The sequence below is a fragment of the Anguilla rostrata genome, chromosome 16 (assembly GCF_018555375.3).
Source record: "Anguilla rostrata isolate EN2019 chromosome 16, ASM1855537v3, whole genome shotgun sequence".
NCBI lineage: Eukaryota > Metazoa > Chordata > Actinopteri > Anguilliformes > Anguillidae > Anguilla > Anguilla rostrata.
This window is the reverse complement of record NC_057948.1, coordinates 3,990,830-4,015,694: the sequence shown is the minus strand read 5'-3', so window position 1 is coordinate 4,015,694 and position 24,865 is coordinate 3,990,830. Positions and strand designations below refer to the sequence as shown.

Below are 24,865 nucleotides of genomic sequence, written 5' to 3'. Positions count from 1 at the left end.
GTTTTGAAAAGTTTCTTTTGTTGCTTTAGCAGTATGTTTGGGATCATTGTGTTGCTGGAGGATGAAGTGCTGTCCAATGAGTTTGGAGGCATTTGCTTGAACTTGAGCAGATACAATGTTTCTGTACAGGTCAGAATTTATCACCACCACCACCACATTTCACAAGTGATTTGTATCTTGGACATTTCCTTTTGGCCTCCATACTTTGCTCTTGCCATAACTCTGATACAAGTAAATTTTGGTCTCATTTATCCACAAGACTTTTTTATCCACTCTTTTAGGTAGTTCTCAGCAAACTGTAACCTGGCAATCCAGTTTTTGTGGCCAACTAGTGAACTAGTTTGAATCTTGCGGCGTAGCCTATTTAGTTCTGTGCGTGAAGTCTTCTGCAGACAGCAGTCACTGACACATCCACGCCTGCCTCCTGAAGAGTGTTTTTATCAGCCAGACAGACGTTTGCGGTTTTATCTTCATTATGGTGAGAATTCGTCTGTCATCAGCTGAAGAGGTCTTCCTTGGCCTAGCCAGTCCTTAGGGATTACTGAGCTCACCAATGCTCTTATTCGCTAAAGTTGTCATAAAAATACTTTATCCAACCAACTGGATATTCTTTATTATCCCCAAGGGGTCATTCCTTTGTCAAGCAGCAGTAAACTGCAAAAAATTACATTAAAAAGGCATTAAAAACATAGTTTAAAAACAGAAAACAGAACACCCTATACCATATTGTTAAGAGTGCACAGTGTGTGTTGCGGGGAAAAGACAAATAAATCTAACACCATAATACAGATTGGCATCGGCAGAAAGGGTTTCCTAATCCTCTCCACAGTGAAAAGGAGCTGGAGAAGAAATATATTGATATAAAGAAACAAGAGAGATTACTGTGCTAACCACTGTACTGACAATCTAGATCAGTCCTGCTGCTACTTGGGCATACGAGGCTGTTGCCCAGGCATATGTGTTGAGTAATTACTTTACCTCCTCCTTTTTCTGATTGGGCGCCTGATAGAACCAATCACATCTCAGGCTTCCCTCAGAAAGCATTGCAGTAAATAAAACTCCTATGTGCAATTTGCACTGTTCTTTAACAGCACGGTATGTCAACAGGTGAACTGTCTCAGCATGCGGTGCAGAGGTCGTGTCCTTACCACTAGAGAACGCTCAGCAACAACGCCCGTGACTACCTCTGACCGTACCCTCTCCTCCGCAGACTTGCACGCACGTTTGAGCTTTTTGTTAGGGTCAGACCTAAAGATTTCTCAACTTCATCAACATATGGCGCGAGCACAGACAACGCCCTAGAGGAAACTCGTTGATTCAGGGAGATGATTTCTAATGGGTGGAAATACGGATTGCTTGGCTGTTTCTGAATAAAAACCCAAACATGTGCGTTGCAGGTGAATAAAATATACTACATGTAACAAATTTTAATTAACATTTTAATTGACCCACAATCCACTTCCTGCACATTTTATTGAAGCTTTACGGATTTGATAAACGCGAGCGATATTGAGCATATGAGCGCACTTTCTCTCGTGCAAAAGAAAAGACGACATTACATCAGATGTTGTGGTTTTGATGCAGTATTTTATGCGCTCTAAGATTTATCTGACAGTATGCGGTACTAATAGTGTTATCATTGTTCATCATTTATAGGCTACCCATTAATGAATAAATAAATGCTTACCTGATGTGTCGATCAATTTCACACAGACATTAGTCTGTTGCTCTGCTGACTAAACCTTTCTGTAGCAATGTTGGAATTCTGCCAAGCTTTAGGCAACTAGGAACAACAAAGGCAACTCCGCTTGCCAAAAAATTCAAAATAAAGAAATTCTGTCATATGGTAACATGTTCAGCATCTATAGCAGTGGTTCTCAAACTCGGTCCTGGGGGCCCCTGTGTATGCTGGTTTTCGTTCCAACCACAATTGCAATCCCAGAATTTTAAGAAACAGTTCATTTTTCTTGATTAGGTGCTTTCATGTTTTAGAGCAGTCCCCAATCTTATCCAGAAAGCGCCGGTGTGGGTGTCGACTTTTGTTTCAACCAAGCAGTAACACACCTGATTCTGCTAATCAAGGTGCTGGGGGCCCCAGGACCGAGTTTGAGAACCACTGATCTACAGGCAACACAAAACAAATATCTTGTTACACATTTCTTACAAATCCAGAGATTTTGTATCACAGTACAGGGTTAGTTACTTAGTTACTGACAAAATACCTTACAGTGGCAAGCAGAAAATATTAGTCCCCACTCCCAAAGGATGCTTCATTGCTTAAGTGAAATCTATCTAAATTTCCTGTCAGGCACATTCTGTGTTGCCCTCATGTACTTTGGGTCCTTTTCTATTTATTAAATGAAAACGTTCATTGCACGTCATTCATCTGAGTCGAGCGTAATATGCGTACATGAAAAAAGAAACCATACATACACCCAAACATATGTACATACCTACAATCTTGACTCACTGCTGTAAACGTATCCCACAGTCCTGTTAAGTAATATTATAATGTGGCATTCATGAGACGTTTTCCTGTTCATCGGACTTCAAGCTTTACTCATTTTAAAACCAAACCATGTATCGGGGAAGACGGTTTCCCTTGTTTCCCCAGAAATGGGACTATTGTCAAGGAAGCTTTCAAACCTGCAAAGTATAGAGTAACACTTTTCTATAGACTTCAGCCTCCTGTGTCCCGCTTGACTGCATGAGGCTCTTTCCACACCTTGTTCAAAGAAAACTTACGAATTCCAATCCCTACAACTAAAAGAAATTGCAGAAAAAGACAGCCTTTTGAAGTTACTTTCCCTGAAGCTTTCAGTCACACGTTCACACCTCCTGAGAGAGATGACTGTGGCAGTGTAGTATATGGGTAAGGAACTCGATCCCCGGGTAGGACACTGCCGTTGAACCCTTGAGCAAGGCGCTTCATCTGCTCTGCTGTATCCCGGTATAAGGTACTATATCCCGCTCTATAAATGGATGCAATGTAAATGCTATGTTAAAAAGTTTTGTAAGTTGCTGTGGATAAGAGCATCTGCTAAACGCCTGTAATGTAATCTAATGAGGAACGGTCTCTAGAGAGGTTTATTCCGTAGCCATGCAGATGGAATCTGCATTAAATCACGTGAAATTCCACGTTTTGTTTTTGCATGTGGATATTTCCATTCACATGGGAAAATGTCAAGTTCACATGTGAAATTTTCTTTTCATGTGTGTACGTTTTAGTTCACACGTGAAAAAGCTCATTTTGAGTGATTTTTTTGCAAGGGTGCTGTACAACCTGATCTTGTGTAGTCAAACTTCAAGCCCCATGAGTATACTAGCAGGTCTAGGAATTATTTAATATAAAAATATCAGAGGTGGCATGTCTGTTCCCTGTCTCTGTCCAAACCTATATGCCTTCAGCTGTTATTAGTCTACACCAACCTACTGTACCATGTTGGTAAATTGTCTTAAAGTGCATAGACAATTTTCAAAGAGTTCACTGAAGGTTCTATGAGAAATTAACGAAAAGCAAAAAAAGTTTGGTAAGACACAGTATTTTTAAGAGCTACTGACCAGTCGATTTTTATATCTGAAAATGCTCTTTCTTTGGAAATTTTTAGATTCTGGTTGACCACATACATTCAAAGCTCAACTGGATATACGGTTTAATGAAAAATTATTGGGACAATCTTTGTTTGGCTCTGCATTCTGGATTTGAAAAATAAAACAATGAATATGAGATTAAAGGGTAGGCTGTCAGCTTTGAAGGTAATTATATCCATGTCAAGTGATCTGTGTAGGAATTACAGCCCTTTTTATACATAGTCCCCCCATTTTTAGGGAGGAAAAGCATTGGCTGCTCAGCTGTTTCTTGGCCAGCTGTGTCACTGCATCATTAGTTCATGTGCAAGAAAGATAACAAAAGGTCTAGAGTTGATTTTAAGTGTGGCATTTGCATTTGGAGGGTGCTGCTCTTGTCTCTTACAATCAGTACCGTAAGTATGTATCGTAGGTTGTAGGTTAATGCTTGGTCCTCAAAAAAATAAATAAATACATAAAATAAAATACAGCAACAACAACAACAACAATAATAATAATAATAATAATAATAATAATAATAATAATAATAAATATAGCCGCAAGCGGCGATGACTGGGGTCCAAGCAGATTGGGAGCATTTGGATGCTTGTTCATTATTTAATTGTTAATGAAATGTGGTTTTCATGAATGCAAGCTGAAATGATGAGACACAGTCAGCCCAAGAACTTGAAGATTTAGCATTAAGACAAGGTGAAGTAAGGCAAATACAGAGTTTGAACCCTCAACCAAAGGACTGAGAGACAAACTGCTTACCACTGAGCTATTTGACTAAATAATTAGGTAACTTTTCATTATACAGCCCTGGTACTTAGGTTACATGTGTACTTTTTGTGCAATTTGATTCAAATTAGAAATTGGAGATTTGGCACTGGAAATTGGTGATTTCGATTTGAAATTCCCTGGTCATTCCAGTCATTCAAGTCAAATGGGAAAAGGAGCAACAACCCTGTAATTGACAATATTTGAAAGAATCATGTGTTTTTCTGAAATAAATAAATAAATAATAAAAAACCGGCTACAGTATGCTCACTGATGCAGCAGCATGGTTTACCTTTCACCAGTTGTTCAGAAGGCCAAGCCAATGTCAGGATTCAAACTGAGGACCTCCGGCATGTCATGATGTGGGGTTAACCCCCAGCACCACGGAGCATCCTTGATCGGACCTACCAAATTCACACACTCAAACTGTCGAATTGTCAAGGCTCCAAGCAACTTAAACATTTCTTAAGAAAAATATGAATAATAAAGGTAATGAATGATAACTATTAACAAACATCTAACAATTATGATGTCGTACACCTGTATATTAAATAACATGTTGATTACACATTCAGAGTGGCTTATTTAGCCAACTGAAAATTCATCGCCTCATGACAAAATTTAATCTGAGAAAATAAATCAAACGGTTTGACATATCCAACTTTCTTTGATAACTTTTGGTGAGCATGGTCTGTAGATGTTTCACACTGAATTTCAGAAGAATCTGACCAACAGTCTTGGATGAGATGATAAAAGTAGGTATTTCAGACAGTGTGAATAGGCAGGAAGGCTATAATTTGTAAAAAGTCAAATTTATGATGCAAATTGATAAAAGTCCATTGTAGGAAACAGAAGAAAAAGGAATTTTGAATTTAGGTCGAGTAATTCCTGAGATTCAGGCTAAAAAGTAAACGTCCTTGCTGTAGTGCCACCTTTTGGCTGTTTTTTTCCAAGGTTGTGTCCATCCCTTTTTCATGATGTCATAAACATATGTACCAATGTCGATTGGACGTTCACAATGGAAATTAGAAGCTGCTGAATTTTTATTGGCTGCTGGCAACCACAATGATTAAGTTATCAAAGCAATATTTTGACAAAAGTTAGGAAATGTTACCATGAGCCACTGTACCAAATCTGAAACTTTTCTGAAAATTTGTCACTCAAAAAAAAAAAGAAATTTTTAGTTATAGCATCTCCTAGTGGTCTGTTTCTACGAAATTTGTTAATTGTCCACAGAATGTTGTAAAGATCGTACATGAAGTTTCATGAAAATTAGACAATGCGTTGACAAGATACAAGATATCTACTGTACTTTTCGATAAAAATTGATTGGCTCGTATATTGGAAACGGATTGATGTATCAAAATTTCATTTTTTTTCATTTTCAACAACTTAAAATCAGTGAAGTCTGTAGATGATCCTGACTATGTTTTGGGACGATTGGGCCAACGGTTTCTGACAAGAAGTTGAAAATAGGTTTTTGAGAAAATTGAGAAAAAGTCATAGAATTTGACATTTTTAGAGCAGAAGACCAGTGGTGCAAGATGCACGTGACTTGAGAGATTGACATGAAGAAATAATTTTGACTTCAGGCCACACAGTTCTTGAGATATGAGCCAAAACGCAAACTTGATTATTACAGCGCCACCTATGGGCACAGTTCCTCAGGTTTTGGGGCCTGAGTAGTGGGGGGAATTTGGGACCATGTTGTGAAGGTCTTATAGTTTTTACTGCACAAACACTTTTAGGGGAAAAAAATAAAAAAAAATAATCGGAACAAAAACAATAGGGTTCCCACAGGTTTGCTTCTTGGACCCCTAATAATAATAACATAAACTGTATTTAAAAAAACGCTCACGTTGGTAATCTGTTGTTAAAACACTAATAAGCCTATGTCTCAAGTGGTGAAATGTTCTACCAATTAAGTCAACCTTACAAAGCCACGAAGTTATGGTTTTTATTTAATTTATCACGTGAAATATCTGCATACATTGTACATATTCCCCCCCCCCCCCAAAAAAAAGTGGGTTGTCTTCTTCTAGCGACCCGACTATTTTCTTGTTCGGGTGTATTTGCGAATGGTATTTGGTGGCACAGTACAGTTTTCTGCACCTCGGTACCCCTCCGAGGTGCTCGTAGACTCCCCCGCGTCCCCCCGTGTCCTCCTGCATCTCTCCGCTGCCTGGGGTCCCACGGCTGGCCCTCGCCTGACTCGGAGGCAGAGATAGGCTACCTGCTCACTTGGATCCAAGAGACTCAGCAACAAGAAAACCGGAATTATTGTGGCATGGTCGGAAATCTTAGTCTTCTTACTGGAACATAATGGAACCGGCCGGCCAATGGTGTAACTTCATAACTCCGCTGACCGATGGTGTAACTTCATCACTCAGTTACTCAGTCATTCACAGACATTCGCGTTTATAGAGCTGGCCCTGCTGTTGCGATCCAGCCAAAAATGAACACATAGGGTCCCATCAAATAAGTTCAGCTCGGAGCTGCTTTTCTTATAACGCGCAATGATCCAGTCGATTAAACCTTGGCAATTTTTTATCTTTTTTTGTAAATCTTATCCAATGTTTTCATTTTATAGGGAATGTTCATGTATGCTGCTCATAATCGTGGATCTGACAGCAGCGTGGATTTGTCTCAAATGTGGTGTCTGTGGTGGCTATAGGTCCTTATTTCTCGCCAAGTAGACCGCATCAATAAAAAGCCACTGGGTGTCATAAGGAAACAATCTTGAGATTTCGCTGATCAACAGCAAATAGAAGAGAAAATAACCTTCCAGTAATAACCGACTGAACTTAGGCCATTTGATGCAAAGGGCAAGTAAAGCGAGATATCAGTCTCGTCTGAACGATGACAGTGCAGCAGGGATACAATTACAAAGCATTACACACCTTGGCGTAGTGAAGCGGAGTTAGCCTGTTTTCTACACTGTAACAAATTTTCCTGTAGTCGCCAGTATTTTACTGTATTTTTACAGTGTCACTACCGTAATTTATTTCAACAGTTCATTACTGTACAATTTATTACAGTACTTTACAGTAGAATATGAGGTGTACCGTTTAATACTGTAGCTAGACTTTCCAGTATACCGTACACACAGTTAACAGTAACAGATACAACACATAAAATTGTAGTTTACTGCATAACCACTAAAACACCTAACACAAAAGAGGAAAAGGCAAGTGACATTTTGTGGAATGGAACAATTATTGGAAGGCAGCAATGTATGACAAATTGCAGGACAAATTATAGTCTATTAATGTTTTAAAAAAGCAAAAAAAACATGTCAATGTAAACTTATCAATAATATTCTGAGCTGCCTCCAAAGTCAAGTTGTTAGTCTAAACATACGTAACTGCTTTCTGAACTGTGCAAAAACCTTTTGTTCAATGAAACAAAAAACAATATACAGTAATATCAAAATGAAACAGAGTATAGAATAACAGCTTGTAATGCCTGTATACGGGTGTTCCGGCTGACTGCTCACTGCATGAGATATAGACGAGAGAGAGAGAGAGAGAGAGAGAGAGAGAGAGAGAGATTAAACAATTGGAGGGCAGAGAAACATTTCAAACACAAAGGAACACCTAACTAACCTTTATGAAGTGCCACTCAAAATCCATCAGGTTTGTTAATGGAGTGGCGGCATGTGGATTTACTGTCTGCGTCTTCTTTTGGACCATCTTGCCTGTCTTTTTAGACACCATCTTTCCACGGCTGGCCTTTGTTCCCCTCTCGGGGTTAATCTCAATGAAGTGCCTAAAACAAACAAGCCCAAGATCAGGGAATGCAAGAACTCACAGAATGTAACATGAAATTACAACTGATTGTAAAATAAGTATCACTTGAATGCCATTTTAGTTCATAAGAATTAATCCTTTGAATACAAATTACATTTTAGTAGAATGCACCTTTTTTAAAGAGACATTTACCTGTCAAAACCTGAATGGCTGACACTGAATTAAGAAATAGGCTGAGTAAATGACATTCCCATATGGGTACAGCAACAAAGTGACAGGCAAAGCTGCGTCTGGCTATTTCCCTTAACTGATCACTTTTTAATGGATCCATTATCTCATCAGTCCCATGTACAGTTTGCTGTTTGCTGTTATGTCCATGTCTTGTAATGGATGATCTGATAAACAAGAAATTTCTCCACCATACCCATGCACAATATTTCATGAACACTGAAGAGCACATGCACCTCACAGCATTCATTGACCTGTTCGATGTCTGTTGCTCAGTGCGCCAGTGGTTTCTTTCTTTTTCAGGACATATCACGTTGCTGTACAAGCTATCCCCAATGCTTGTGCAATGGCTCTGATAGATTTCCCCTATTTTCTAAGCTTCAAAATGGCTTGCTTTTCTCCCAAAGACAGCTTTCTTCATGTTAGTTTATCTTTTATAACACAAATGCAGCCTTCACAGGCAAAATCCAAGGCTAAAACCAAGACTAGACATTCAGAACTATTTATTGTTTAACCAATCAATATAACAGGACACATCTGGGCAACAAGAAACACCTGTCAGTCACATGTTCCAATACTTTTGCTCACCTAAAAAATGGGTTGTCTGATACAAAAGGTGATATGTTCTAAGTTGTTTAACAAATCTAGATAAAAATACCAGGAAATAAAAGCTGAAATTCAGATGTCATCTCATGTACATCTGTACAAACTCAATTGTCTTCAATGTATAGCAAAAATAAAGAAGTTGACCTTGCTGTTACAATACTTTTGGAGGGGACTGTATGTTTTTGTGTTATTTTGTCTGTTCACCACAGTGGCCAACCCCCAGCCAACCATCAAAAAGATGGCTGCACTACAGGCCTAAAAGAGCATCACCAGAGAATATACTCGGCACCTGGTGATGTCTATGGGTCACAAGCAGTCATTGCATGCAAAGGATATGCAACAAAGTACTAAACATGTCTATTTTCATTTACATAACATTGTACCAAACATCATGGTGCCCTGAAATGGAGGGCTATGTATAAAAGTGCTGTAAATTCTGCACAGTGAAATCAAAATTTATAATAAAAGCTGAGAATAGGCACTTTGACCACATGTGAATTGTTTGATTACAAAGCTAAAATTGTGGAGTACAGAGCCAAATAATGAAGAAAAAAATCAGCCTTTCCCTCAAGCATTGTGGAGCTAACTGTAGATGGGCTGAGTGTCCTCCAGCATATTCCTGCTGCTTATTGTTCCCGAGGCTGTTGAGGATTCCACCATGCCAGAGAAGCAAGTCTACTCTTCTCCCAGTGCCATGGTTATATTTGGTGTGCACAAGCAGGGTATACAAATGTGTGTTACAGGCAAATATGGATTTACATAACCATTTTGGCTCTGATTTTGTTCTGTTAATCGCCATTCATAGTTTGCTTGATTTTGTCGATGTTCTACGGCAGGTGCTTATACACTTAGTTACTTGCTCTTTATAGCACCTCCACACTGCGAATGATCCCTGACAGGGAAAGAATGTGTGGTGGATCCTGTTCAGTGTTAGGTTTCACAAGCGAGGGACTGCCAGCAGCCACTGAAAAACTGCATAAAAGACACAAGCACCTTGCTATAAATACATGCTGGACACAAGTAGAACCTGAAGAATTTATTCAGCTGTGGCAGGGGTGCAAATGCTTCCCTGATCCAAGGAGCAGTGGCGGCTTGTGTCAGCTCGTGTTGGCGTATGTCTGCAGATTCTCCACAAATGTGTCACAGCAACTGCCGTTGTTAAAAACCATAGTCTGACTGATGATTCAGATCTCCTTTCAGGGACAAATTAATAATACTGCAATTCTTTCAACTGAGGAACACACCTAAGCTGAGTAAGATGATGTCTCTGTTGGATGCAGAAAAAAAAATGGCTCTTGCCTTGGTAACCTCAAGGTTGGGTTACTGTAATGCTTTATTGCCTGGTTGCACTGAAACGTCTCCAAATTATACAGAATGCGGCCGTGAGTGTACTTACCAGAGCTGAGAAAGGTGAGTATATCAGAAAAATGTGAGAGCATATATAGGATGTTTTGCTTTCTCGGAATCCAAGCTGGAGAGTGTTCTGCTCTGAACCAGTGGAACAGAGGCCTTGACTGTATAGCTCGGAAGTACAATTATTTTGGCCCTGGTCAGGCCAGACTGCCCTCTTCAAATGGCAATACAAGAGTAGTTTGTGTGAGTCTTGGAACATTACTATTCTTCAAAACTTTTCCAACAAAGGAAGTACAGTACACTATCTAAGAGAGGAGAGAGGTAAATAATTAAGCATGTATAAATGAAATAATCCATCCAACCTCCCTTCTGCTCCTTCCTGCTGTAGTCACAGTCAATGAACTCACCGTCTCTCATTCTGTTGTAGTCACAGTCCAGAAACTCGCTTCCACTCCTTTCTGCTATAGTCACAGTCCTTAAACTCACCTTCTCTCTTTCCTGCTGTAGTCACAGTCTATAAGCTCCCCTCTGCTCCATTCTGCTGTAGTCAAAGTCCATAAACTCACTCTGCTCCTTCCTGCTGTAGCCAGAGTGCATAAACTCACCTCCTCTCATTCTGCTGTAGTTACAGTCAGTAAACTCACTTCTACTCATTTCTGCTGTAGTCACAGTCCATAAACTGTCCTTCTCTCAATTCTGCTGTAGTCACAGTCCATAAACTCACCTTCTCTCTGTCCAGTTGTAGTCACAGTCCATAAACTCACCTTCTCTCCGTCCTGCTGTAGTCACAATCCATAAACTCACCTCTGCTTTTTTTGGCTGTAATCAGAATCCATAAACTCACCTTCTCTCCTTCCTACTGTAGTCACAGTCCATCAACTCGCCTTCTCTCCTTCCTGCTGTAGTCACAGTCCTTAAACTCACTTTCTCTCCATTCTGCTGTAGTTACAGTCCATAAACTCACTCTGCTCCTTCCTGCCATTGTTACAGTCCAAAACTTCTATCTGCTCCTTTTCTTTCACTGTCACAGTCCATAAGCTCTCTGAAACATGTCATAAGCATAAACAGCACCAAAGCTTTTTCCAGTGTAAATGCGAGTTGTCATGTTGGCTCACTGATGTTATTGTCTTTTCTGGGGGTAGTGGGCATGGCAAGCATGGTGGGTGGGGCAGGTGTGCAGGTGCATTATGTGGGAAAGTTTTTGACCCCATTCCAAAGTTCACAGCCTCTGCTTGATGTCTGTGGATGTGACGACAAGTGGATATTAAGCGGGAAACGGAGATGGCTTCACCTGTGCTAATAACACAGTAGGGCTCTCATTTAGCAGGCAGCATAACCCTATCACTGACACACTCATTCCTAAGGATTGTAGAGTAAGACTATAGCCCTGTCACCCATTCATGAGAGCTGTAGGGGAAGACGATAGCCCTGTCACTCATTCATGAGAGCTGTAGGGGAAGACTATAGCCCTGTCACTCATTCATGAGAGCTGTAGGGGAAGACTATAGCCCTGTCACTCATTCATAAGAGCTATAGAGAAAGACTATTGCCCTGTCACTCATTCATATGAGCTGCAGAGGAAGACTATAGCCCTGTCTCTCATTCATATGAGCTGTAGAAGAATACTATAGCCCTGTCATTCATTCATAAGAGCTGTAGAGGAAGACTATAGCCCTGTCACTCATTCATAGGAGCTATAGGGGAAGACTGTAGCCCTGTCACTCATTCATAAGAGCTGTTGAAGGAGACTATAGCCCTGTCACTCATTCATAAGTGCTCTAGGTAAAGACTGTAGCCCTGTCATTCATTCATAAGAGCTGTGCATGAAGACTATAGCCCTGTCACTCATTCATAAGAGCTATAGAGAAAGAGTATTGCACTGTCACTCATTCATATGAGCTGCAGAGAAAGACTATAGCTCTGTCACTCACTCATATGAGCCATAGGGAAGACTATTGCCGTGTCACGCATTCATTAGAGCTGTAGGGGAAGACTATAGTCCTGTCACTCATTCATCAGAGCTGTAGGGGAAGACTATAGCCCTGTCACTCATTCATAAGAGCTATAGAGAAAGAGTATTGCACTGTCACTCATTCATATGAGCTGCAGAGAAAGACTATAGCCCTGTCACTCACTCATATGAGCCATAGGGAAGACTATTGCCTTGTCACGCATTCATTAGAGCTGTAGGGGAAGACTATAGCCCTGTCACTCATTCATAAGAGCTGTAGGGGAAGCCTATAGCCCTGTAACTCATTCATAAGAGCTGTAGGGGAAGACTATAGCCCTGTCACTCATTCATAAGAGCTATAGAAGGAGCCTATAGCCCTGTCACTCATTCATAAGAGCTGTAGGGAAGCCTATAGCTCTGTCACTCATTCAGAAGAGCTGTCGGGGAGACTATAGCTCTGTCACTCATTCATATGAGCTGTAGAAGAAGACTATAGCCCTGTCACTCATTCATATGAGCTGTAGGGGAAGCCTATAGCTCTGTCACTCATTCATGAGCTGTAGGGGAAGACTTTAGCCCTGTCACTCATTCATAAGAGCCGTAGGGAAGACTATAGCCCTGTCAGTAATTCATGAGCTGTAGGGGAAGACTTTAGCCCTGTCACGCATTCATAAGAGCCGTAGGGAAGACTATAGCCCTGTCAGTAATTCATGAGCTGTAGGGGAAGACTTTAGCCCTGTCACTCATTCATAAGAGCCGTAGGGAAGACTATAGCCCTGTCACTCATTCATAAGAGCTGTAGGAGAAGACTGTAGCCCTGTCATTCATTCATAAGAGCTGTAGGGAAGACTATAGCCCTGTCACTCATTCATAAGAGCTGTAGGGGAAGCCTATAGCTCTGTCACTCATTCAGAAGCGCTGTCGGGGAGACTATAGCTCTGTCATTCACTCATAAGAGCATTTGCTCCTCATTATTTCTTTTATTTTCAAGACAAAATGAATACTGCATTGCCTTTGTGGATGTTTACAATAATTCTCTTTTTACACTAATTGTTTTGACATTTAAAAGGCTTATTGGTCACACTGTTTTCATATTTGTTTTACTTTTTCAATCTATGTAACTCGACATTTTTGCAAATTAACATTTTTCCTCAATGGTTTCTCGAAATTAAATATATTTTCGGTTGAGTTATTCTTTAAGTGCATAATTACTCTTCCGGGGATTGTTCAGTTGATTATGTTTCACCTAAAAGAAAACCCTGTCCATTTGACATACTACCATGTCCATTTGACATACTACCAGTAAGTACATTTAAGGTACCTGAAGTTTCAGTCTGAGCTTTTCATTGAAGTGTGCAGATTATTTTAGGTGAATGTATTTCCTCTGTTGCTGCAGCCTACTATTTGACCGGAATAATGTTTGTTTTGGCTTTACAAGTCTTATGGTTAAAAATTAAATTAGCGCACATGACACAACACTGCAGAAGACTGACAGAACACTGCCACCTACTGATTACACAATGAACTGCCACTTTCTTTACCTCTTGTCTGGAGAGGATGAGGTCTCAGTTTGTAGCTTGTTTTTCAATCCGTTATTAATTTTTTAATTTTTTATTAATAATATTTTTGATTCATACTCAAGTTTCTGACGACCATTCTGCTTTACAATAGAGCCGCAGTGAGTAGCGAAAATTTAAACGCAGCTTATACAACAGTGTTCTGTTTTAGGAGGTTGTAAGCGTGCATAATACCTACACATACTGTCAGCTTACGGCACAGGCAAGGGACATTGTTCCTGTGTGGCATGATGGGTTTTCTCTAAATTCATTTAGCAAAATTGTATACTTTGCTTATTGTTTAGATAAAACCTATAGAATCCTACATTGCTTATAATCGCCTTCTAAATGCCAATATGTGGGCCATTGAATGCAGATAAACTACTACATTTTTTAATTGTCCCGTAGATACTTTCTTACCGCCTGCTGCACGGAACGCTGCTCTTTAGCCATCTGATGTAGGCTATACTTCGTTGCACGACCCTTTCGTCAAGTGTCGCATTACAAAAACGACGTAGGGCCTATTTTCAATGGGAAAAAGTGTTGCGCACCTCAAGAATTTTGTTATGTCGCAGAACTTCATGTTTTGTCCCAGTGTTGGTTGGACAGCCTAATGGAACGCCTACATTCATTGTCATGGACACGTCCCTATTTTCGGTTTATCTGAGTGACAGACCGGCTTCTTTTTTTATATGCATATTTATAAAAACAAAAAACAAAAGTAGATATTACATGTATTGCTCCTCTATTTCTAAGTAATTTCACCGGGCGCGGCAACGTTTTTATAGATGTAAACGTCAGCAGTTTGGCGTCTCGTTACCACAGACAACAGAACCCACTCTACAGCCCTTTGTGAAAGTATTCAAAATGTCGTGCGACACTTTCATTTTTGTGGCCGGATACTTGTCCAAAGGGTCGCGCGTCGAAGTATAAGTCAGGCCTTAGTGATGCTTCTCTGCGGTTTCACAAACGAAATTTCTCTCAGTTGGGATGGTAGGACTGGTCACCGGCCGTAAATGTAGGGGAATTATGAGTCATAAACCATCGGCAGTCTGTCCAAACTTTCCGGTCAACTTTTTCCAATCTTTTTCTCAATTCCAAAAAGTTACATCTGAGGTTGGGCAACAATACTTTTAGAATGTTTTTACTGGAATATTAGGCTATTATGCGCGTAATTCCGAGTATGCCATTATCATTCTCTCTGCTTTAGCGTATCGTGCTAAAATCTCCCGGCGGAATAGAAGCTTTTTTCCAAAGCGGAATACAGCAATTATTTGGAATCTGGGACACACTGAAGAGCACGCTTATTGAAGCATTTACTCATTTTTAATATAATTTATTGATATATCGAGGCTTGGCGACATGATTGGTGTAAATGTAACCTCATATGGCGATGACTATTGGCTTATTGAAGAGTAGCCTCTTGTTCATACGATGCAATTAAAGGTCCTTCGCATCTGATAAAGGCAAAGGACCTGCCAATTCATTTTGTCCCCTATTGAGGACATGAGTTTCTTGTCTTAATCTCAAGAAATAAAGGGCATTCTGCTATGCTGAAACCTATGCATAAAACCCATTTCAACAAAAATAAAATTAATAACATCTTAGAACATATTTCCCTTCAACATGTTTTTTGTCGTGCAATACACTTCTGTTATATGAGAATGTTCAAATACTTAAACAGAGTATTTAAATTTATGGAGTCGCTTGTGCATAATTTCTTGCACTAATCACAGTAGTCAGATATGGATGAGGATTTTTTTTTTTTGACTTGTGTGGCATAGACCGTGCCATCGTAAGTGGGGAGGAAGGTGGTGATAATTCTGGGGGCCCACAGCCATAGGGATTTTGGGAAGGACACAGAAACACAGTAGGGCCATGTATAACTTCAGCGGTGTTGGGGCTCAACCTTTCCACGGGGCCCAAATTCCTTGGAGGCACCCTTGGGGCAAAGACGTGTTGCCTTTTCAGCCGCCTCCAGGTTCATATTGTTTGTGCGCCTCTGGCACCCTTGGCAGTCCTCCACGAGCCGGGGTTATTCAAACTCGGCTGAGGTTTGAACAGGTGCGGAAGTCATTGGCAGCTGGCGGGCAAACACCGCGGAGAGCAGCGGGCTCGGATTGGCATGGACGCTGGACGAGATCGCGGGGCGACCCGCGCGGCGGGGGGTGGCGAATAGAACGGGCAGATCTGTTTACTCTGACTGTCGACGGCGGTGTCGTTCAACCCCAGCTGTGGGCCATGGAGAGCGGCGGTCGGCCATGCTGTCTTTTCACGGACCCGACGCTCGACCGCCCCCGCCCCGGAGCGCCACTCTGCCCCTCGCCCGCCATTGCGCTCTCCGTGGCCTCGTCTTCTCATCCTCGCACGGTGCCCCGCCGCGCACAATGTTACTCTCCTTTGAAGTTTGGAGGTTTGCCTTTGTTATCGGACAATGATAACCGTTAACCTTTCGTTGACACATGAAGAGGTAACTGTAATTCAAAACCCTGTGGTTACCCCAAGACTAGGCTGGGGGACGAGTTCTTCAAGACTGCCCAAAAATTAATGGGCCAAGATATTGCCCTTTTTGCCCCAAGTGCCCCATGTGTTTGTTATTAGCATTATTATTGTTCCGTCATTCATTTTGATGGCTATGTTTAATAAAGAAATGGGGCAGGTAATAAAGACAGGCAAAATTCTGCCCAATAGCTTTCTGTCATTTCTCTCACTTTGAGCACCTACCCCACAAAACATCACTGTATGAGGGGGGCATTTCCTGTGCCCAGGTTTCTTTATGACCCTGTTGGGAAGGGGGGGGGGGGCGGGCTTTCCTGTCTCCAGGTTTCTGTACAGCCCTGTTGGGTGGGCGGAGGGCTTTCCTGTCTCTAGGTCCCCGTACTGACCTGGCAGGGGAGGCGTTTCCTGTCACCAGCAAAGACAAGCCAAACGCTGGAGGGGTGAGCCCCAAACGTTTGTTCAGGTCGGCCCTGTGAAGATGTGATGGCTGACTTTATCAGTGGGGTTAATCCGCAGTGTCAGACGCATCGGGGCAGTCTGTTGAAGGGCGGCCTTGTGGTTTCGTCCCGTTTTGACGTTACGGATGACCGGCAATATGTATCAGTCGTGTGCCCCACAAACAAACACGCGTGTTTTCAGAGGAGTTGCAGCTTCAAGGTGAAAGAAAAGAATGTTTCATCTTTATCTAGGAATTTCCCTCGCCGTGTGTGTGTGCATGTGCATGTTTGTGTGTGTGAGTGTGTGCGTGTGTGTGTGTGTGTGAAATGGAAATACCTGGAGTTTCATCAAGAGTTCAGGTAAAGTTGGAATGTCAAAAAATGCAAATGCACATCCCAAGTCTACTTAAGACTTACATGTCTCCTGAGTGCAACTTACTGTATTTGAGAACTGAATTTGATGGACAGAGTTCAATGTGGAGGGTGATGATATTAAAAAATATCTGATTTCTTCCAGGTAATCAGGCAGCTATTGTGGGTAAAATTACTCAGTTAAGCATGTTTTTTGTTCCTGGGAATGCAGCATTGTAGCTGGTTAGCAAATGCATTTTCATGTAGGTACGTATTTCACTCATTTACACCGTAAAATCTAGCTTCAGCTGGGATATTCTCCATTTGCTCCCGGTTTGCAGTAACTTATTCCTATCAAGAACAAAGCTGTTTCAAAGAGTGTTTAGCAGATATATATATTTATATATATATTTTTTTTTTTTTGGCATTCTCTCCTATTTTCTCCCCAATTTAGTCGTTATACCAATTCCTTGGGTGTATCACACAGTCCTGGTCAATGCATTGTCCTCTGTTGGCCTGGGGAGGGCGTAGACTACCACATGCCTCCTCCAATACATGTGGAGTCGCCAGCCGCTTCTTTTCACCTGACAGCGAGGAGTTTCACTGGGAGAGCGTAACGCGTGCGGAGGTAACGCATGCTATCTCCCCCAGATCCCCTCCCTGCTGAACAGGCACCGCGACCAACCAGTAGGAGTCACTATTGCAACGATCAGGACTCATATCCTCACCGGCTTCCCACCCGCGAACACTGCCGATTGTGTTTGTAGGAACGTCGGACCAAGCCAAAAGTACCTCTGCCGGGGATTGAACCTGAGTCTCTGCGGTGGTAGGCGAGTGCTTATACCTGTACACTTCCCAGACAGCCCCTAGCAGATATTTTTGAAAGGCCAGCAGTAAATCACCGGAACAGTTATTTATAAGGTTAAGGTTCACTTTATTGTCTCCCAAGGGAGAAAATTGTCTTGGATCAGAGAGATCCTACTGCATTTCATATTCACAGTTTATATGTTACAATATCAGCATTAAATATAGACATATACATATTATAGTCCATCAGTCCGTCTGCTAATCTGTCTTCTGTCTATCTCTCCATTTGTCTGTTCGCCTCCAGTTGCTAATAATGAAATTAATTGAACATGTAGGGTTGGGAAACGGCAAAAATGGTAACAGACTTTATCTCTGAATATCTTGCATGTTGGTTATCATGTTAATGCCGATGAGAGTCTGACTTCAGCCCAGGTTAATGATCACAGTGGATGGGGAGGTGGGCGAAGGAACCCATTTTCATACAATTGCAGAACCTCTATACCTGCAGTTCTGGACGAGCAGCAGTTACAGACTGTCTGCAGGTTCTGACGGTGTGCACTTTCAGACATTGTGAGCGGGTCAGTTGTGATTGGCTGGGCAAGTCATAAGATTGATTGTGATTGGCTTGATAGCATGTCATGAGAGGGCGTGAGCAGATAGCAAGGTCACCTGCGATTGGATAGATTGCGTTTATTTTGTGTGTGAGCGTGTGTGCGAGAGTGCGAGTGTCTGTGTGTGTCTGTGTGTGTGTGTGTGTGTGTGTGTGTGCTAACTAACATGGGACAAGGAAGCTATGCATTTGCAAAGGTAGTTGTGTAGCTGCAACAAACAAATATTTATCCAAAGACTCACTGCTTGCAAGATAATTCAATAAATTTGAACTTAAACCAGCAAAACAAGGAGGAACCATACCTCATCCTGTCCCTACTCACATTATTCATATCCACCCCTATCCACCAGTATCCCTATCCAGCATTGGCCCTATCCACCATTATACCTTTCCCCCACTATCCCTATCCACTATTATCCCTTTCCCCCACTATCCCTATCCACCATTATACCTTTCCCCCACTATCCCTATCCACTATTATCCCTTTCCCCCACTATCCCTATCCACTATTAGCCCTATCCACCAGTATCCCAATCCATCACTATCCCTATCCACCATTATCCCTTCCCCCACTATCCCTATCCACCATTAGCCCTATCCAACATTATCCCTTTCCCCCACTATACCTATCCCCCATTATCCCTATCCACCATTATCCCTATCCACCAGTATCCCTATTCACCATTAGCCCTATCCACCATTATCCCTTTCCCCCACTATCCCTATCCACCAGTATCCCAATCCACCACTATCCCTATCCACCAGTATCCCTTCCCCCCACTATCCCAATCCACCATTATCCCTATCCACTATTATCCATATCCACCTTAGCCCTACCCACCAGTATCCAAATCCACCAGTATCCCTTTCCCCCACTATCCCTATCCACCATTAGCCATATCCACCATTTCCTTTATCCCCAGTATCCCTATCCACCAGCCTATCCACCAGTATCCCAATCCACCAATATTCTTATCCACCATTGTCCTTATCCATTTCGCTATCCACCTGTATCTGTATCCACCAGCCAATCCACCAGTATCCCTATCCACCACTGGCCCTAATATCACTAGTAACTCTTTCCACCATTATCCATACCCACCAATGCCTCTGTCCACCTTTGGATCACAAAGATAATTATTTGATACAGTGGCAGTATTGGCACAGAGTAGACTAGATTTCTTTAATACCCATTCAATAATATTAACTGTCATAAATAATGAGTGCCCTTTCACATTTTCACTAATTATAGTTGTGTATTTGGGGGTAGTAAGCCATCCTGAGGAGGGCAGCTGCAACATATTAACCAAGTTAGAACAGAGACTTTCCAGCACACTTTAGCTTTAAACAAATGGCTGGTCTGACTGCAGTGATATCTGCTACACTTCTAAAGCCTTTACTGCTCTCCTATACCATCAGATAAACCTTCAGTACATACACTCTTTAAGCAGTGCTCAAACTGAATCGTGTTTGTGAATATGTAACGTCCTTGTAGAGGAGGGGAATATTCGGTAGTGTGACGTCCCGGAGGGGTCTGAGTGTCCTTTAAACCCTGTTCCCCCTGAGAGGCGAGTGACGTGGTTGGCTTATCAGCTGTGACATCACACAGAAATGTGCATCATACAGTACACAGGTTTCTAGAAGACCAGCAGTGCTACGACCTGTACATTATGTAAGGAAAGGACTTCGTTTACTGGGCAAAAGCACTCCTCTGTCAGCGGGGCCTTTGCTTCTTCTTCCTTCTTCCTACCCTTTGCTGATTTTTAAGGTCTGTTTGAACTAAATCCTGCCACCATCAGCTCACATGAGTGCACCATAGAATGTAAAATTTAGAATGTCATCCTCCGGTCCCTCCCCTTTGAGGTCTGTAGACCAGTCACTGGCCCCTGTCGTCTACACACGGCGGTCTCTCTCCTAAACTCTGTCAGTTTCTACTTCCTCACAACGCAGCTTCCTGTTTGCCTGACCGCAAAAACGCAAATGCATGCTGGGTACTGCATTTCACCTTCCAAGGACATTTCGCATATATGGCACAATCAGTGACTTTGAAAGAAAATCCAACTCAGGTCCAGAATGACGAAATGTTCTTTAGAAACATATCTTCGGTGTGTGATATAATATATATATATATATATATATATATATATATACTGTATATACGTATATATATTAAACAAAATCCTCAATAACATGAAAAAGATATCTGACAAAAGACAGACACAAACACGATATGAGAATTTAACAAAGGAAAACTTGAATTCTTGATATAATGTTGAGCAGAATTATTTGTAATTTTATCTGGGTTTTTTGAGCATCTGAATTTCCTGATTTTAACGGAAAGCATTAAAGGGAAAAATGGCCTGAGGTCAAGGAAAAAGGGATGGTTTTGAATCTGAAGCAGTCAAAAATACATCATAACAGAGAAGTTTATTTCTCTGCCAGCCACAGGGTATTAGCTACCCTTTTCTCCGTGTGGAAACTGCACAAATAAAAGAGCATACATACACTACATTTCCAAAAGTACACTATATGACCAAATGTATGTGGGCATCCCTAGGTATGGGGCTGTTTTTCATGGTTTTGGCTCGGCCCCTTAGTTCCAGTGTAGGCAAATCTTAATGCAATGACATTCCAGACAATTCTGTGCTTCCAACCTAGTGGCCATAGTTTGGGGAAGGCCTTTTCCCGTTTCAGCATGACAATTCCCCCAAGCACACAGCGAGGTCCATAGTGAAATGGTTTTGTCAAGATTGGTGTGGAAGAATTTGACTTGCCTGCACAGAGCCCTGACCTCAACCCCATCCAACACCTGTGATCAATTGGAAAGCCAACTGTGAGCCAGGCCTACTCACCCAATCAGTGCCCGACCTCACTAATGCTCTTCTGGCTAAATGGAAGCAAATCCCTACAGCATAGCCCCAATATGTAGTATAAAGCCTTCCCAGCTCAGAGATACAAGCTGACTCCACTGAGATACAAACTGTTACTGACTCCACTGAGATACAAACTGTTACTGACTCCACTGACAACCAAACTGCTACTGACTCCACTGAGATGCAAACTGCTACTGACTCCACTGAGATACAAGCTGTTACTGACTCCACTGAGATACAAACTGCTACTGACTCCACTGAGATACAAACTGCTACTGACTCCACTGAGATACAAACTGTTACTGACTCCACTGAGATACAAACTGTTACTGACTCCACTGAGATACAAACTGTTACTGACTCCACTGAGATACAAACTGCTACTGACTCCACTGAGATACAAACTGCTACTGACTCCACTGAGATACAAGCTGTTACTGACTCCACTGAGATACAAACTGCTACTGACTCCACTGAGATATGAACTGTTACTGACTCCACTGAGATACGAACTGCTACTGACTCCACTGAGATACAAACTGCTACTGACTCCACTGAGATACAAGCTGTTACTGACTCCACTGAGATACAAACTGCTACTGACTCCACCGAGATACAAACTGTACTGATTCCACTGAGATACAAACTCGTTAATAACTGACTACCACTGAGATACAAACGCTACTGACTCTGTCGAATACAACCAAATGACTGACTCCTCAACCGAGCGCCGTATGAAACCAGAAGCAGTCCACACAGTTACAGTTCCTCAATGTCAAGCTCTTTACCATCACTGAAACAAAAGTTGAGCATTTAAACCAAACTGAATCACACTTTCCATTCATAAAGAAAAACTGGAAATAGTATCACATTTCGATGAATAGGCTGGGCTAGTCCTACTTCAAATGCAAATGAACACAATTGGGAAAGTTAGCAGAGTTAAAGTGTCAGAACAAATTCAAACTTTTTTTGTATCTCAGTCATACTGCATTGATGAACTAGAGAAAAACATAGCTAATATTGTGTAACACATAAAATATGGAACGTTTTCTCATTCAGTCAGAAGCTGTCTTGAGTTTTCTGCGTAAGAGAAGTGTCCTGTACTCCTTCGTTCCATCCTGTGTTTACCAAAGCTGTGACTCCAAATCTGCGCTTAATGCTACGCAGCGTTGAACACCACAACCACTGGCCGTGACGACAAGGCCACAAGCGTCAGAGAAGCATCAATGCTGAATATGAGCATCAGAATGAACGCTTCTGCTCTTAGGCACTGAAATGCTGAAGAGAACCCCACACGCACACTCTCCTCTCCTGCTCCTAGGCGCAAGCAGTACAGCATCTTATCACAACTGAGCGCGCTCAGAAGTCACAATATGGTCATACGATTCATACACTGCTGAGCTTGAGCTGTTTGGGGGTCACAAAATGTTTTCCTTCATATTTTTGCATTTCTGCCTTATTTCCAGAAAGACACATGCAGGCGAAGGTCAGAGGAGGCTACTGCAGGCGTGCCTGTGTGTCAGGGTGGCATGCACCATAAACCCCAATTATATAACCCCGTTGCCACTGAAACTTTACTTTGATCCCGTCAGGACGGTCAGCCGCTCAATACAACCCCTTTCATCATTTATTTGCCTGGCGCTCATCTCCAAAGTGTTTGGCAAATACTGTGTCCATTTACACAGCTGGCCTGGCTGGACTCCCGCCAGGTAACGGCCCGCACGCCTAGGGGGCCGCAGGCCTGCCCAAAACGACGGCCCTACAAAAAAAAATATGGCCCTTTCCCCATCCCAGACCTGGCCACGTGCTGAGGTCATCGGGTGCTGTTTCCCTGTGGGGTTGTCGGCCTACCTGCGAAGCCTGCCTAAACTGCCGCTATCTGTGAGGGCCTGGAATCCATTTATACCTTCTGAACGAGCGAGATGAGTGTCTACTCCGGCAGCTTTTCAGCTGTTCCTGGTCAAGTTGAAGCACCGTCCCTCTAGATTGCACACTAAGAAGAAGAAGAAGAAAAAAAAAGATTTGGGCTACAGCCGCCCTTGATGCAGGGAGTGAAGACTGATTTGTCACTCGTGCAATACACGTGACCCACTTGACATCAGTAAGACAAAGCAATATTCCTGTAAAAGGGGAAGTCAGCAGTACTGATTAATTTAAGCAGTGTCTGAATGAATTGCACCAGCAGTACTGACTTATTACTGCAGTGTCTGTATTAAACAATCAGTACTGACTCATTGTGGTGGTGTCTGTATTAAACCAGAAGTACTGACTCATTGGACCAATGTCTGTATTAAAGCAGCAGTACTGACTCATTGCGGCAGTGTCAGTATTAAAGCAGCAGTACTGACTCATTGCGGTGGTGTCTGTATTAAACCTGCAGTATTGATTCATTTCGGCAGTGTCAGTATTAAAGCAGCTGTGCTGACTCATTGCAGCAGTGTCAGTATTAAAGCAGCAGTACTGACTCACTGTGGCAGTGTCAGTATTAAAGCAGCAGTACTGACTCACTGTGGCAGTGTCAGTATTAAAGCAGCAGTACTGACTCACTGTGGCAGTGTCAGTATTAAAGCAGCAGTACTGACTCACTGTGGCAGTGTCAGTATTAAAGCAGCAGTACTGACTCATTGCGGCAGTGTCAGTATGAAAGCAGCAGTACTGACTCACTGCGGCAGTGTCAGTATTAAAGCAGCAGTACTGACTCACTGCGGCAGTGTCAGTATTAAAGCAGCAGTACGGACTCACTGCGGCAGTGTCAGTATTAAAGCAGCAGTACTGACTCATTGCGGCAGTGTCAGTATGAAAGCAGCAGTACTGACTCACTGCGGCAGTGTCAGTATTAAAGCAGCAGTACTGACTCATTGCGGCAGTGTCAGTATTAAAGCAGCAGTACTGACTCACTGTGGCAGTGTCAGTATTAAAGCAGCAGTACTGACTCATGTGGCAGTGTCAGTATTAAAGCAGCATACTGACTCACTGCGGCAGTGTCAGTATTAAAGCAGCAGTACTGACTCACTGCGGCAGTGTCAGTATTAAAGCAGCAGTACTGACTCACTGCGGCAGTGTCAGTACTAAAGCAGCAGTAATGACTCACTGCGGCAGTGTCAGTATTAAAGCAGCAGTACTGACTCATTTCGGCAGTGTCAGTATTAAAGCAGCAGTACTGACTTACTGCAGCAGCGTCAGTATTAAAGCAGGAGTACTGACTCACTGCGGCAGTGTCAGTATTAAAGCAGCAGTACTGACTCACTGGGCTTTTCTGCAGTCAGGGCTGTTTTCATCATCAGCCTGGCCTGCAGGCTTTATTGAGCGGCTTTGCACAGCTGTGCTAACAGAAAAGGCAGGAATGACGTCAGTGTCGCTGGACTCAATGTCACAATACCGGTTACCAAGAAACGCATTTCCCAATCAACCACTCCAGGGGGATCATGTGAAGTTCACTAATAAGACTGTAAAAACTGAGCTCGGTCTAAGCACTTTGCTATGTTCAGTCAAGTCGAA

General features: G+C 42.2%; 1 long non-coding RNA gene across 1 annotated transcript in view; it reads left to right on the top strand.

The window, feature by feature from the left end:
- LOC135242469 (uncharacterized) overlaps nucleotides 1-24,865 on the top strand; it is a 60,917-nt gene that overhangs the window by 34,190 nt on the left and 1,862 nt on the right. The window lies entirely within an intron of this gene.